Source organism: Sphaerodactylus townsendi, linkage group LG09 (assembly GCF_021028975.2).
Source record: "Sphaerodactylus townsendi isolate TG3544 linkage group LG09, MPM_Stown_v2.3, whole genome shotgun sequence".
Taxonomy (NCBI): domain Eukaryota; kingdom Metazoa; phylum Chordata; class Lepidosauria; order Squamata; family Sphaerodactylidae; genus Sphaerodactylus; species Sphaerodactylus townsendi.
The window spans coordinates 89,222,277-89,235,625 of record NC_059433.1 but is presented as its reverse complement, the minus strand read 5'-3'; positions in this window follow the sequence as shown (position 1 = coordinate 89,235,625).

Here is a 13,349-nt window from a genome sequence, read left to right as displayed (position 1 = left end):
AGTAGGAGCAAGGAAACCCAAAGAAAGCAAAATGCACGCTAATTTCCTTCATTTTCCCTACAAAGCGGGGTGAGAGAGTCATGTTTTGCCAGGTTTAAAAAACCACAGGGCTTCTCTGATCTGCAGTGCGGTGATTTTGGGAGAGGAGGAAATGCATGCACAAACAAGAATCTGACCTGAAGGGAATGCATTCTCACTGCTGTTCAGACCACAAGTGCATAAATGGTCACAGCAAAGTCACTTCAATATGGGGCGGCCAGGTTTCCCATTATCACATGACACATCCTGCTCTAGAGTCTGAGTATATGCTGCAGCTTGGTAGAGCAGCAGGAGAGAAATGGGTGGGTGGCATGGCAATAATATATCACACCTGGCACAAACCAAGAAGTGATGTCAGTACATTAGTTCATCATTCAAGGGGCATTGTGCTGAAGCATTGATGTCACTTCTGGATTTGCACTGGAAGTGACATCACAGCATTTTTGCAATACTTACTTTACATATCCCTGTCCTCTACAACTCCATCTGGTTGCCAGCATTCAGCTGGCAACCCTACTTTCGTAGCAGACTCAGTGCTAAAATTGTGGAAATCACTACTTACCCTGAAGGACTTGGCTCTATGCAGACAAACTTCATCCCAACCCCAGTCTGATAGAATCTACCTGGGCTTGATACCATGTGATTAGTGGGCATCACATAGCTCTTTCTACATGGTTCTTTCACATTTAGGCCTTCTCCCTCACACTATTTCTGTGCTATGTTTGTAATTCATACTGATAAAAAGAAGGGTCTTCTTGGGGCCAGCAGGTAAATTTACAAGATCCTGGCTGACTTCTTAAATTGGGAGGCACTCAAAACATCAGGGAACATGCATATTAGCAGTATGATCATATCTAATCATCTTCTTTTGTAATCTCTTAGTACTAGTACTTAGTACTAGTATTTGATATTTTTGTTGGCATTGTAATTTGGTTTATATCAGCAATACAATCAAGTCAGACAAAGGCCCCTTCTGCACATGCAGAGTAATGCACTTTCAATCCACTTTGAAGCTGGATTTTACTGTGCGGAACAGCAAAATCCACTTGCAAACAATTGTGAAAGTGGATTGAAAGTGCATTATTCTGCAGGTGCGGAAGGGGCCATAGTGCAAACAAGTCAGACAATAGTTCCCTTCTATTCCCTATCACCAGCCCCTGCTCCCACCACTATAAAAAAGAAACAAATCTTTCCTCTTTTTCCTGTTTTTGTGGGTTCTCCTGGTACCAGCATAGTATGTTTACATTTTAATATTAGTCTGAGTGACACTAAAAAGTTGGAAGTATTCAACAAGCTGCTTTTCTATCTCTATAGGGGGAATTTTGAAAACCGAAGTCAGTCCCTAACCTTTGTTCTCTTGCTCACAGCTGGGTGGTATTAATGCAATCTCTTCCCCAGTAGGATGATTAGAGAAGACAATTGTGGGATCATTATCACCTCCCTCCACTTCGGCACCTTATGGCATCAATTCATTTGCAACTCGCAAGCAATTGTGTACCCAAAAGATGTCATTTGAAAGGCTTGAATGCATTTTGTATCCCTTCTATGACATCCTTCTCACCATGAATTGCCTTTTTCAAAAAAAAACCCACACATTTTCTCCATTAAATTAGTCTGTTCAATCTAAATGCCAGCAGAAATATCATCACCTTCCAAATTAGGTTTGGTTCTTGAAGACTGGCTGGTAACTTAACATGGCTTCTGGATGTCTTAGCAAGGATAGTTTGCCTGAGGCAAACCCACATAACACAAGTTGCTATAGCAGGGCTGAAGAGGGAGAGCCAAGCAAGTCCATGATTCTCCCCCTTCCCACTTCTTTTTATGCCAACTAGTGTGCAAACTAATTTATGTTCTTGTAATTATTTCAGTCCAACAATGACAGCTCTCATATCAGCCTGGCAGAGGCTGAAAACTGCAACAATAGAATGAAGCAAATCTTTTGCTGAGAGTAACTGAATTCAGTGGGAACAGGACTAAGCCCAAGCTGGAAACGTTGGAACCATTTAGTCTTCAGGTAACACAGAAGTATTGACATAAATTGCTTTTGATAATTTATGCCAAATTGTAACAAAATGCATTTTAAATGGGAGAATATAATTTCTCATGTTGTTCCTGATACAAAAATGTTGGTGGTAGAACACATAATATTAACATGCTTGCTAAGCAGTTAAAATGATCTTTTTCCCAGTTGTGCAGGGTGCAAATGATCATCATTGAAGTACATAATAGTTCTTTGTGAAATAAAATTCTGTAGGCCAGGAAATTTATAAGGCAGGGTTTAAACAAGGGTCAAAGATAAATGCATTATAGATGCAGAAGAGATGATGCACAAAAAAAATGCAATCTTCAGTTTAGAGTCTGAATAAATAAACAAACAAATAAATATAAGTAAATAAAAATATATTCTTTGCGCATGAGAATGATGTCTGCTTTGGCTTCAACAGTCCAGTTAGTAAACAGGGCCAAAACCATCATTTCTTGGGAACGTGGAGATGTTTGCAAACAGTCATCTCCTACCACAAATGTTTTTATGCATGTTGTCTCACAAAACATGAAGGAAAGATTCCCTTTGGCTTCTCATGTGGCATGGAAATGGGCTTCGGTAAAGAGTAGCAATCTACCACCACCACCACCACCACCACCCCCCCGCAATATCTGGGCTGGGAGAAGAGAGCCTTTTAGGAATGCTGTCATCTCCAGCTGTGTTTGAGATGATGTGATCATTCCTCAGATGTACATATATCTCCAATTTAGGGGGACACTACTCAACCAGTTATGTGAGCCAGAATTGACCTTGATGGGAAATAAGCAGGCTGTATTGTGAAAGTACATCAACAAATTCTACCCCATGACATCATAAGACAACCTGTGGATTTTAGGGTTAGGGATGCTAAAAATATGTCAACATTTAGAGCTCACACAAACAAGAAAAAGATAATTATCTCCTTCTGTTGCTAAGTTGCAAACTGCAGTTTCACACAGCCTACATTTGCCTAGGCTAGGGGCTGTTCAGGGAAGGAAGAGGGGGTTTAACCCACCCACTTCCACGTTGTTTCACACTCCAACTCAGTACTTTGTTGTTAGCATTTTAAAGGAAAATGTGTCCTGCGTCTCTTGACACCTTGCCTAGGATTTGCCACCTATCTCTTGTGGCGCTGCTTCATTGCCCCCACCACTGCCCTAACACAGCTGAGCTAGCCAGTTGGGGCATGGAGTCCAACAGTGCCTCCTGAGAAATCAAACTGGGAATGCAGCTGCAGGCTTCACCACTTATCTTGGTGACCTGTATGCTGTGCAGCCCTTAATAGAGCAGCAGAAATGGTACTCTGAGAAAATATATTAAGTGTCCTAGTTGCCCCATAGCTAAGACCTCCATTGCTTCAAAACAAATTCCATCCTGCCCAAACAACTGTCTATTTCCCTAGAAAAATTCAAAATACTTCCTCCCACCCCTACCAGTTCCCTGGCAAGGAGGAGTGTCCTGTATTCCAAGTGAACCTTGATTGCCTATTAGTAAGCATTCATAATCAGTGGCCAAGCAGTCATTGAGCCAGGCAACATGTCTTGTAACAGTGTTCAGATTCTTACAGGCCACAAAAAAGGTAATGTTTCGCTGAAAAGTTACCAAAACTAAAAGACAAGGCGGAGGAGGATTCTAGCTGCTTATATCAACCAAACTGAGATCAAGAAAAAGCCAAACATGTACAACAAATTCCCTTTTCTGCTTCTACAACTGAGTATGTATCAGCATCACATTTGTGTGGTATGTTGTATGTGCCATTCCAAGTCATTTTCCTGGCCTTTTTTTTCTTGATGGCAAGCTAAGCTTCTTTCCAGCAAGTTCTGTGATGCAGATCATCCCCTAAAGTTAATGAAACACTGGCAGGAACTACTGGACCTTGTAGAATTTCATGTTCTCTTCCAATTAGCATCACAGCCCGCAGTGCTCTTTGAGAGATCTGTTCATAGGATCTTGGGGGTGAACAGACACCCACGTGAAGCTTGCTTGAAGAATGTGATGCCAAGTCCTCTGCTCCTGTGCTGGGAAGGCTAGTGAGCTATTGCTTCTCTGAAGATAAAGGTGACAAGACTTTGGACAGGGTTCAAAATGTGAGGGAAACAAATAATGTCTAGGAAGACTCAAAACAACCTCCTTCCCTCAAGCCATTCTTTTTAGCTCTTGAAGCAAATACACACATTTAAACTCGAAAACTACTGTTGCATGCAAGGGATTTTTGTTTTAGAAATGCATCTCCTTGCTTTTACATTCTGTAAGTCTAGGGGAAAACCAGGGATTCTGAGGGCATCTTTAAGGATGCCAGATTATAGAGACTTGTGTGGTGGGTTTCACAGGTTTTTGCGTGGCAGGAGCTGTGGAGGTGCTGTCTAGTTTAGTTCAGTCATGTAACCATCTTTCTGTCAACTACGAACACCTAAAGTGGTTTACTGTTTTCAAATAAAACTTAATAAGAGAATATCTAAAAAACAAAGTTACCTTGACTTAGGCTAGAGAAACTCTGCATGGGATTGTCCCAAAGGAAGTCTGTAAACTGCTTAAGACAATTATTTAAGCTACGCGCTGGTATAACTCAGAGATCCTCTAGTGTAGAATGCCAAAAATATAAGCTTTTCCTGTACTCGGACGCAAGAATGGATATCCCCACCAGCAGCCATCATGCCTCCACAGCCATGGCACAGCTTAGAATATTGAAGGCAAGACTCATGGAAAAGATAGTAATGCTAGCAGAAGTTGTAAGATGCAGGAAAAATGAAGACACAGCATAAGATGGATTGACTCCATCCAGGAAGCCACAGCTCTCAGTTTATAGGACCTCAACAAGGCTGTTAATGATAGGATGTTTTGGAGGACAGTAATGCACAAGGTCACCGTGAGTCAGAAGTGACTTGACAGCACTTAACACACACTGCAGCCAATCACAGCCCTCCTCAGAATGACATGAACAGTAGTTCAGCTGATAAGATGCATGGCGTGTTGAGGCTACATCGCCTTGGATTCATATCATGCATCCAACACGACACAACAGGAGACTTCCGTGATGGAAACCAAAGAGATATGGCACAAAAAAAGGAGCACTTTGCATAAACAACACAGGAGAAAGGTAAACATTGCTTCAGCATATTATCAGCACAGCTCTGATCTGAACACTTATAGGGATTCCTGTAAATATCTCCGCATGTCCTAATGCCTACTCTGTATTTGCTCAACAACTCCTTCAGCAGTTCTTGTGTCTCCTGCCCTGGGGAATGCAATAAGTATGAATGGGGGGGGGGGTGGAGATATGCTGACAGAATATTAGTGTGATATCAGTATGTTATCATGCTAGTGTAACCCCATAGTGAAGAAAACAGGAAGCACAATTCAGGGCACTAATTATAATAATGAAGGAGCATTATTGTCCAGGCTCGGCCGCAGCACCCGGACTTGATCCGCTGGGTCACGCACGAGCTGGCACCATGGGAGATGGGAAGGCTGCAGAGGAGACAGCAAAGACAGGCTCAGGGCAGCTAACAACACTAACAGTAATAAAATACTTCCATATAATAATATAAAACCTAATTCATCCAAACTAGCTAAAACTGGCATCTTAACAACAATTCCCTCATATGTTACCATCACCTGTCTAAGAGGGGGAATCCTCCTACCACAGGTGAACCATTTTATAGAGCTCATACTGACAGCTGGGAGCACAGATCTAGAGAGGTCTAGTAGGGGAGGTCAATTGATGTAATACCATCACTACTGTCAACCATAGAAAGGCCTGGCAGAGCATTTTTGTCTTACAGGCCCTGCAGAACTGAGACAAGTCCCGCAGGGTCCTGGTTGGTACCAACCACTCCAGCTGTTGCTGCTGCTGCTGCATCCTTTTGCCTTCCATAAGAAAAGTCTTATGGAGCAGGACAAACAGTTAACTGCAAACTGAGTTTCAATGTTATTCCGTGTAGGAAGCAGGCAAATGTTAGACCGAGGTGAATCCTGCTGTGTGGAAGGGTGAGATGTACAAAAACTGAAAAAGCACCTAGAGATGTTGTCAGTGTCTCAAATCATAAGAACCAGAGCCCATCTAGTCCAGCACTCTGCTACTCGCAGTGGCCCACCAGGTGCCTTTGGGAGCTCACATGCAGGATGTGAAAGCAATGGCCTGCTGCTGCTGCTGCTGCTGCTTCTGAGCACCTGGTCTGCTAAGGCATTTGCAATCTCAGATCAAGGAAGATCAATCCATACCACATACCATGTGCAGAGAGTTTGAGAGCCCACATGCTGACTGTTGCTGCTTCTGAGCATTACCCATTACTGTCCTTTTGTCTCTTTTTAGCCCTTTCCAGGCTGTCCTCCAACAAGGATAGAGGTGAGAAAATCCCATTCACAACGTAGCACCAACCACCAGCACAGCCTACCACGTGATCCACAGCTGTAAAGGCCAGCATGCCTCTAGCTCTTCTGTTGCTCCACTATCTCGTTCTAACCCAGCTCCTAAATAATTGCAAGCTGCCTAACAAACAACTGCTTGACAGGCACAAGTCATGCTGTGAGAGTGACAGACAGCCTTGCCTGTGAGTCTGTGGTCTGTCAAAACAGCACTGATTCAATTGAATCTCCTGCTCCCAAAGGGGTCTGTGTGTATTTATTTGAATGGAAGATAATGTTACTGTGTTGAACCAATGGAAAACGGGGGGCATGCACAGGAGCAGAAGACAACTTTGGGATATAACATACCCCACTTTGCTCACCAATTTAAAAATAACGAAAGGAGATTTCTCTTCCTTGACTAGACTCAGACTTCATTTCAGTTAAACCAGCGGTCTGCAACCTATGTCTCTCCAAAGTCCATGAACATCTGGAGAGACGCAGGTTGCAGACCCCTGAGTTAAACCAAACCTGGCAGATAGGTAGAGCTGCCACACCTGGCAGGTGGTGGCGGCAATAGGGTTGCCAGGTCCATGTTGGGAAACTCCTAGAAATTTTGGTATGGAGCCTGGAGAGGACAGGAACCTCAGAGGGGGACAATGTCACAGGGTTCATTTTCCAGAGTACCCGTTTTCTCCAAGGAAAATGATCTTTGTGGTCTGGAGATGATGTAATTCCAGAAAACTACCATCCCTATAGATAGGCCATTTTTTTTCTGCCAAGGTGTCCTGTTTTACCCAGCTGCCTCCAACTTTAATCAAAAGGTGTATAAATCAAAAGAAAAGGTATCTGCATTCTACTGCTTGTAGCACGAGCGGGAGAGTTCTTTTTTGTTTGGATTCTAATGAATACATGGCATGTAGTTTCTCCCCCTATCAAGTGGATTGAGCCCTCAAATGTTAACCAGAAAGATTAGATTTGTACCCACCACCCATTCCACTTCATTTAAGAAACAATAAGATTAATCAAAAGGAATCCAATTTATTCTATCCACAGCAGATGATTTTTTTGGGAAAAAAACCCAGGAACAGCAAATTAACAGTAAGAGAAAGAGACCTAATACTTTTCTCTTTGAAGAAAGCGGCATGAATCCTCTTCAGTATATGGAGTTTTACAGTGGCTGGCAGGACATGATAGATCCCCCAGGCTGCTAGTTATGCATAACCAGAATTTTTTAAACTGCTGAAACACAATCTCTTGCTGCCCTCTAGAAGCAGACGAATGAATATATCTTTCCACAAGAGAACTTCTTTTGGCATATTGGATATAACCAAGCCATGGGTAACATTTACTGAAACCCATTAAAATCAATAGGCTCATGGGACTCTGTTTTGGAATGTAGCCTCTGAGTTTAAATAAAACAAACAGTTCTGATGCTGAGCATAAAATTCTGTTTGCACAGCACCCACGAATTTCAAAAAGACTTCTATGGATTTATTTTCAGAATTTCAGCCTGGTTTCCCTATTTTGAGTACTTATACTGTCATATCTGGTCTAAATGTTACAATCTTTGAAGATAAAGCATTATAGTAATTAATTCCTCCTATTGTGTGCACATGTTTCCTGGTCTTTCCTCCCCACACAAAGTCACAGTTGACTTATGGCAGCCCCACAGTGTTTTCAAGGCAAGGGACATTCAAAGGTGGTTTGTCATTGCCTGCCTCTGCGTAGCCATCCTGGTATTCCTTGGTGGTCTCCCATCCAAGCACTAACTAGGGCAGACCCTGTACAGCTTCTGAGACCTGACAAGAGCAGGCTAGTTTGAGCTATCCACTTGTTGGTCTAACAAAACTTATTAAAGTTTTACCTTAAAAAGTATAATTTTTAATCAGATCACTGTAACCTAACCTTCAATTCATTTTGCATGGCTGTGGGGGGTGAGTGGGTGGGGGTTTAAGGTAATGGAAAACAGTTCTGTCACTGTTGTTTCACCCTTATTGATGCTCTTCTACAGCTTGTTCTGGCTACAAGGCGCAGCAGTGGCATAGGAGGTTAAGAGCTCATGTATCTAATCTGGAGGAACCGGGTTTGATTCCCATCTCTGCTGCCTGAGCTGTGGAGGCTTATCTGGGGAATTCAGATTAGCCTGTGCACTCCCACACACGCCAGCTGGGTGACCTTGGGCTAGTCACAGCTTCTCAGAGCTCTCTCAGCCCCACCTACCTCACAGGGTGTTTGTTGTGAGGGGGGAAGGGCAAGGAGATTGTAAGCCCCTTTGAGTCTCCTGCAGGAGAGAAAGGGGGGATATAAATCCAAACTCTTCTTCTTCTACAACAGTAGTCCCTGAGGTTCGCAAGACTTTAAGATCTTAACCTCTGACAATTGCATCAGCTCAAGACCAGTTCTCCCTTTGAATACTTGAACTCAGAAAAAGAGACCTGACCTAATAGACTTTTTCAGACATTTGTTATTCAGCAGATCAGTGTGGCAGAGAATATCAAGATCTGCATATGCATTGGAATGTACAGACTTATGGGTATGAAACCTGGACTGCGAGGAAAGCTGACAGAAGTAAATTCATTCGTTTGAAATGTGGTATGACAGGAATACCATAGACTGCTAAAATGGCAAGTGAGCTCTGGATCAAATCAAGCCTGAACTCCACTTAGAAGCTAAAATGTCTCAACATGAGGCTATTGTACTTTGCTCACATTCTGAAAAGACAAGAGTCACTGGAAAAGAAAATAATGAAGGGGAAAGTTGAAGGCTGCAGGAGAAGAGGAAGACGACCCAACATGAGATGGATTGACTCAATCAAGCCATGACCCTCAGTTTGCTAGACCTCAACAAGGCTGTTAATGGCAGGATGTTTTGGAGATTACTAATTCATACGGCCACCACGAGTCTGAAGTGATCTGACAACACTTAAAGCACATACACATGAAAAAGACCACTGGTTTCTCATGGTCAGTGTTGTCTACAGTAGCTGGCAACAGCACTATGGGATCTCAGCTGAAGGTGTTTCACAGCACCTTCTGCCTAAGCCTTTTTAAGCATGAAATGTTGTGCATTGCTCAGCCTTTACTGGGATCAAAGACAAAGATCAAGCTCGCTCTTGCCAGAAGGTTGAGTGTCTGAAAAGATTTGGAAGGCCTTGTGCAACAGCGCTCCCAAGTGACAAAGACTAGCAAATGACAACTATTGAAACCTATGAAATGCAGACAAAATAATTACGCTTGTAACATTCAAGTATTGACAAAAATCATTTAAGTCATTCCACAAACTGCCCACTATAATCTTTCAGGGTTGATGCTATTCCCATTGCTGCAACCCACATGCCAAAATCATATGCAGAACTAAGTTCTGTGTGATGTCAACTTTGATCACTTACCTTTAGGACTGAGGCAATATGTTTCAGTTCTTTTTTTAAAAAGATTGAGAGCCTTATTGAGGAATAGCATACAGATGATTTCCCACAAAAAAATCCTACATACCTCTGGTTTTTTTCATACCTAACATGAAAATAATGCAAAAAACATATAGTCGGCAGTAGCAGTTATTCTTATGAGCTTCTAAAACTCAGTTATTCTATAAAAAATATTTTCTTGAATAACTGGACAATTATTATTTATTATTATTTATTAATTTTATATACTGCCCTTCCCCGAAGGGCTCTGGGTGGTGCACAACATAAAATAACATAAACAAATGGAGCACAGAATGATCACAATCTAAAATATAAATATAAGCTCCATAACATTAAAATAGCTAAAACCATTTAAAATATAACATTCCTATATATAACAATATACAACGTCCGACAACTGCAAACCCTGTTGGGAGGGGAACAGAAGGTCCCACAGATGTTGTAGGGACCACATAGTTGACAAAAAAGTAGGAAGGAGGGAGGGGAGGCACCATCAGCGGCCGGCCTCTCCAAAGGCCCAGTGGAACAATTCGGTCTTGCAGGCCCTGCAGAACTCACCAAGATCCCGCAGGGCCCGGACAGTTGGAGGAAGAGTGTTCCACCAGGCAGGGGCAGGGCCATAAAAGCCCTGGCCCTAGTGGAGGCCAGCTGCATCATTGAGGGGCTGGGGACTACCAGAAGATTGGCCTCTGCCGAATGCAGAGGCCGAACTGGGACATATGGGGTAAGACAGTCTCGAAGGTACGAGGATCCCAAGCCGCGGAAGGCCTTAAAGGTTAGCACCAACACCTTGAAGACGATTCGGAACTCAACTGGGAGCCAATGCAGGTGACGCAACACAGGCAGAATATGATCTCTAAAGGCACCTCCTGTGAGCAAACAAGCTGCTGCATTTTGGACCAGTTTCAATTTCCGAATCAAACGCAAGGGAAGGCCCACGTAGAGCGAGTTACAATAGTCTAACCTGGAGGTGACCGTTGCATGGATCACAGTGGCCAGGTCCGCTCGGGAGAGGTAGGGGGCCAGCTGTCAGGCCTGACAAAGATGGAAAAACACAACCCGGGTTACATGGGCCACCTGGGTCTCCATTGAAAGAGACAAATCCAGGTGGATCCCCAAGCTGTGAGCAGAGGAGGTCAGTGCCAATGAGACCCCCTCTCACACCAGTGGCTGAAAATCCGCAGCCCAGCCAGAGGATCTCAATCTTCGATGGATTCAGCTTCAATCTGCTCTGCTGCAACCAACCAGCGACTGCCTCCAAACATTGCTGTAGAGCTGCAGGGGCAATGGCCGTTCCCCCCTCCATCAACAGAATGAGCTGAGTGTCATCAGCATATTGATGACAAATCAGCCCAAAACTCCGCACCAACTGAGCAAGGGGTCGCATATAGATATTAAATAACAGCGGGGATAACAGTGCCCCGCAATGAAGTGGGCACTTCCATGAGGCTTGGACCCCACACCACACTTGCTGACTCCGGTCCCGGAGAAACAAGACAATCCACTGAAGGACAGTGCCCCGTACCCCGGAAATGTCCAGGCGGTGGGCCAAAAGATCGTGGTCGACCACATCAAACGCTGCGGTAAGATCTAACAATACCAGCAGTGCCGATCCGCCTTGGTTGAGCTGCATACAAAATGTATCTGTGATGATGATGAGAACCATCTCTGTCCCGTGCCCAGCACAGAAGCCGGACTGGAAGGGATCGAAACCAATGTGTCCTCCAGGAAACCCTGAAGCTGTTCCAACACCACTCTGTCAATTACCTTCCCCAGAAATGAAACATTCGAGATGGGGCAGTAATTGGCCAGATCACCAGGATCTAACGATGGTCTTTTCAAGAGTGGGCGGACCACTGCCTCCTTCAACCCACCCGGAAAGACTCCTTGCTCAAGGGAGCCATTGATGATGTTCAACAGGTGGGCTTATAGATCCTCTCGGCACACTTTAACAAGCCAAGAGGGGCACGGATCCAGCAGCCAGGGCCCTGTTGACAGCAGCCTCAGAGAGCAGGGAAAATTGGGCCAAACAATGGCCAGAAGACAGCAAGGGAGCCTCCAGTTCACTAATTGTGGCTAAAGTGGTAGGAAGGTCCTGGCAGGGCGACGCAACTTTATCTGCAAAGAAGCTCATAAATGCCTCACAGCTGACAGCCAATGGAGATTTCCTCCACACTCGCTCTAGGCGTCTGAGCTCCCGTTTCATACAGTGTAACTTCTCGGTGTACCAAGGGGCCAGACGAACACAAGGACGCAGAGGGCGTCTGGGAGCAACAACCTCAATGGCCTCAGAGAGCCGGGAGTTCCAGTCCTCCACCTGCTCATTGAGAGTGCCGGCTTTAAGGCCTTTAATAAAATAATAAAAGTGGAATTTAATTATGCTATGTGTTGCAATGTAGCAAAGCCCTGACCTTTTGAAACTGAGATAAAAGATCAGTTGCTGGGAGTGAAACATGGTTTCAAGCATGACTCCCTAGGTCTTCAAGACCACAGAACCTCAGCGCCACATTCCGAGCTGATGAAACTATTGCTGTGTCACTGTAAGGGGAAGGTTTATGACTGCAGATAAATCCTACTTTGCTATCTCACTCTTAACCCTTAGGTCCCCTGGTTTGCAATTGAGTTTGCGAATGTCTTAGATCACCAGGCATGAATTTGGTTGGTCAGTGGACCCATGATCACCTCAAATCCTCTGCCCATAAACCTTAGGATTTATATCCTAACAAGTGTGCTTCTGGGTACTTGGTGCTTCTATAGTTTCTTGATCCACCATTTGGACCTCTTGGTGCCTTCCATCATGGCTCCTTGACACCTTGGGACTCTGTGACTTAAGGGCTTGAACTGCTGCCTCACTGATGCTCTGGATAGAGTTGCCTTTTGAAGTTGCAGGACTATACCTGGAATGGCAGCATCTTGCTTCTTGAATTTGTACCTAGCTTTGAATCAGTGCTATTTTATTGTGTAGTTAGTCCTTTAGTAGTTTAGGTTTCATTATTTTACTCCTCACTGCTATTGTACTCCTGATCATATTCTTGCACAACTTGAATAAATTCCTTCAATTATATTTTATGTCATTTTTGTCTTCAGGTGACTTCAATCTAATTCCAGTTAATTTGTAACCAGGTTAATTTTTTGTGAAACACACACTGCAAGTGGTCTACCTTGCAGGGGTGAGCTTCTTCACTAATCCCAGGAAGGTTGGAAGGTTGCCCCTTAGCTTCCAGCTGTTTGAGTAGAGAAAGGGGTCAGTGGCAGTTATGGGGACTCGTACCTCAGGATTTCGTGTTTTGTTGTGACCCTTGGACTAGTCCATAGGTGTCAAACTCGCGGCCCTCCAGATGTTATGGACTACAGTTCCCATCAGTTTGACACCTGTGGACTAGAGTATCACTACACTGTGTTCACCCTATGATGGAACTACCAAAAAGATGCAATCTTTGGAATTAGTTGGGCTAGCATTTCCAGTGGGAAAATGAAGATATTAACAACAAATTATTGTAGAGGCATAATTTGGTG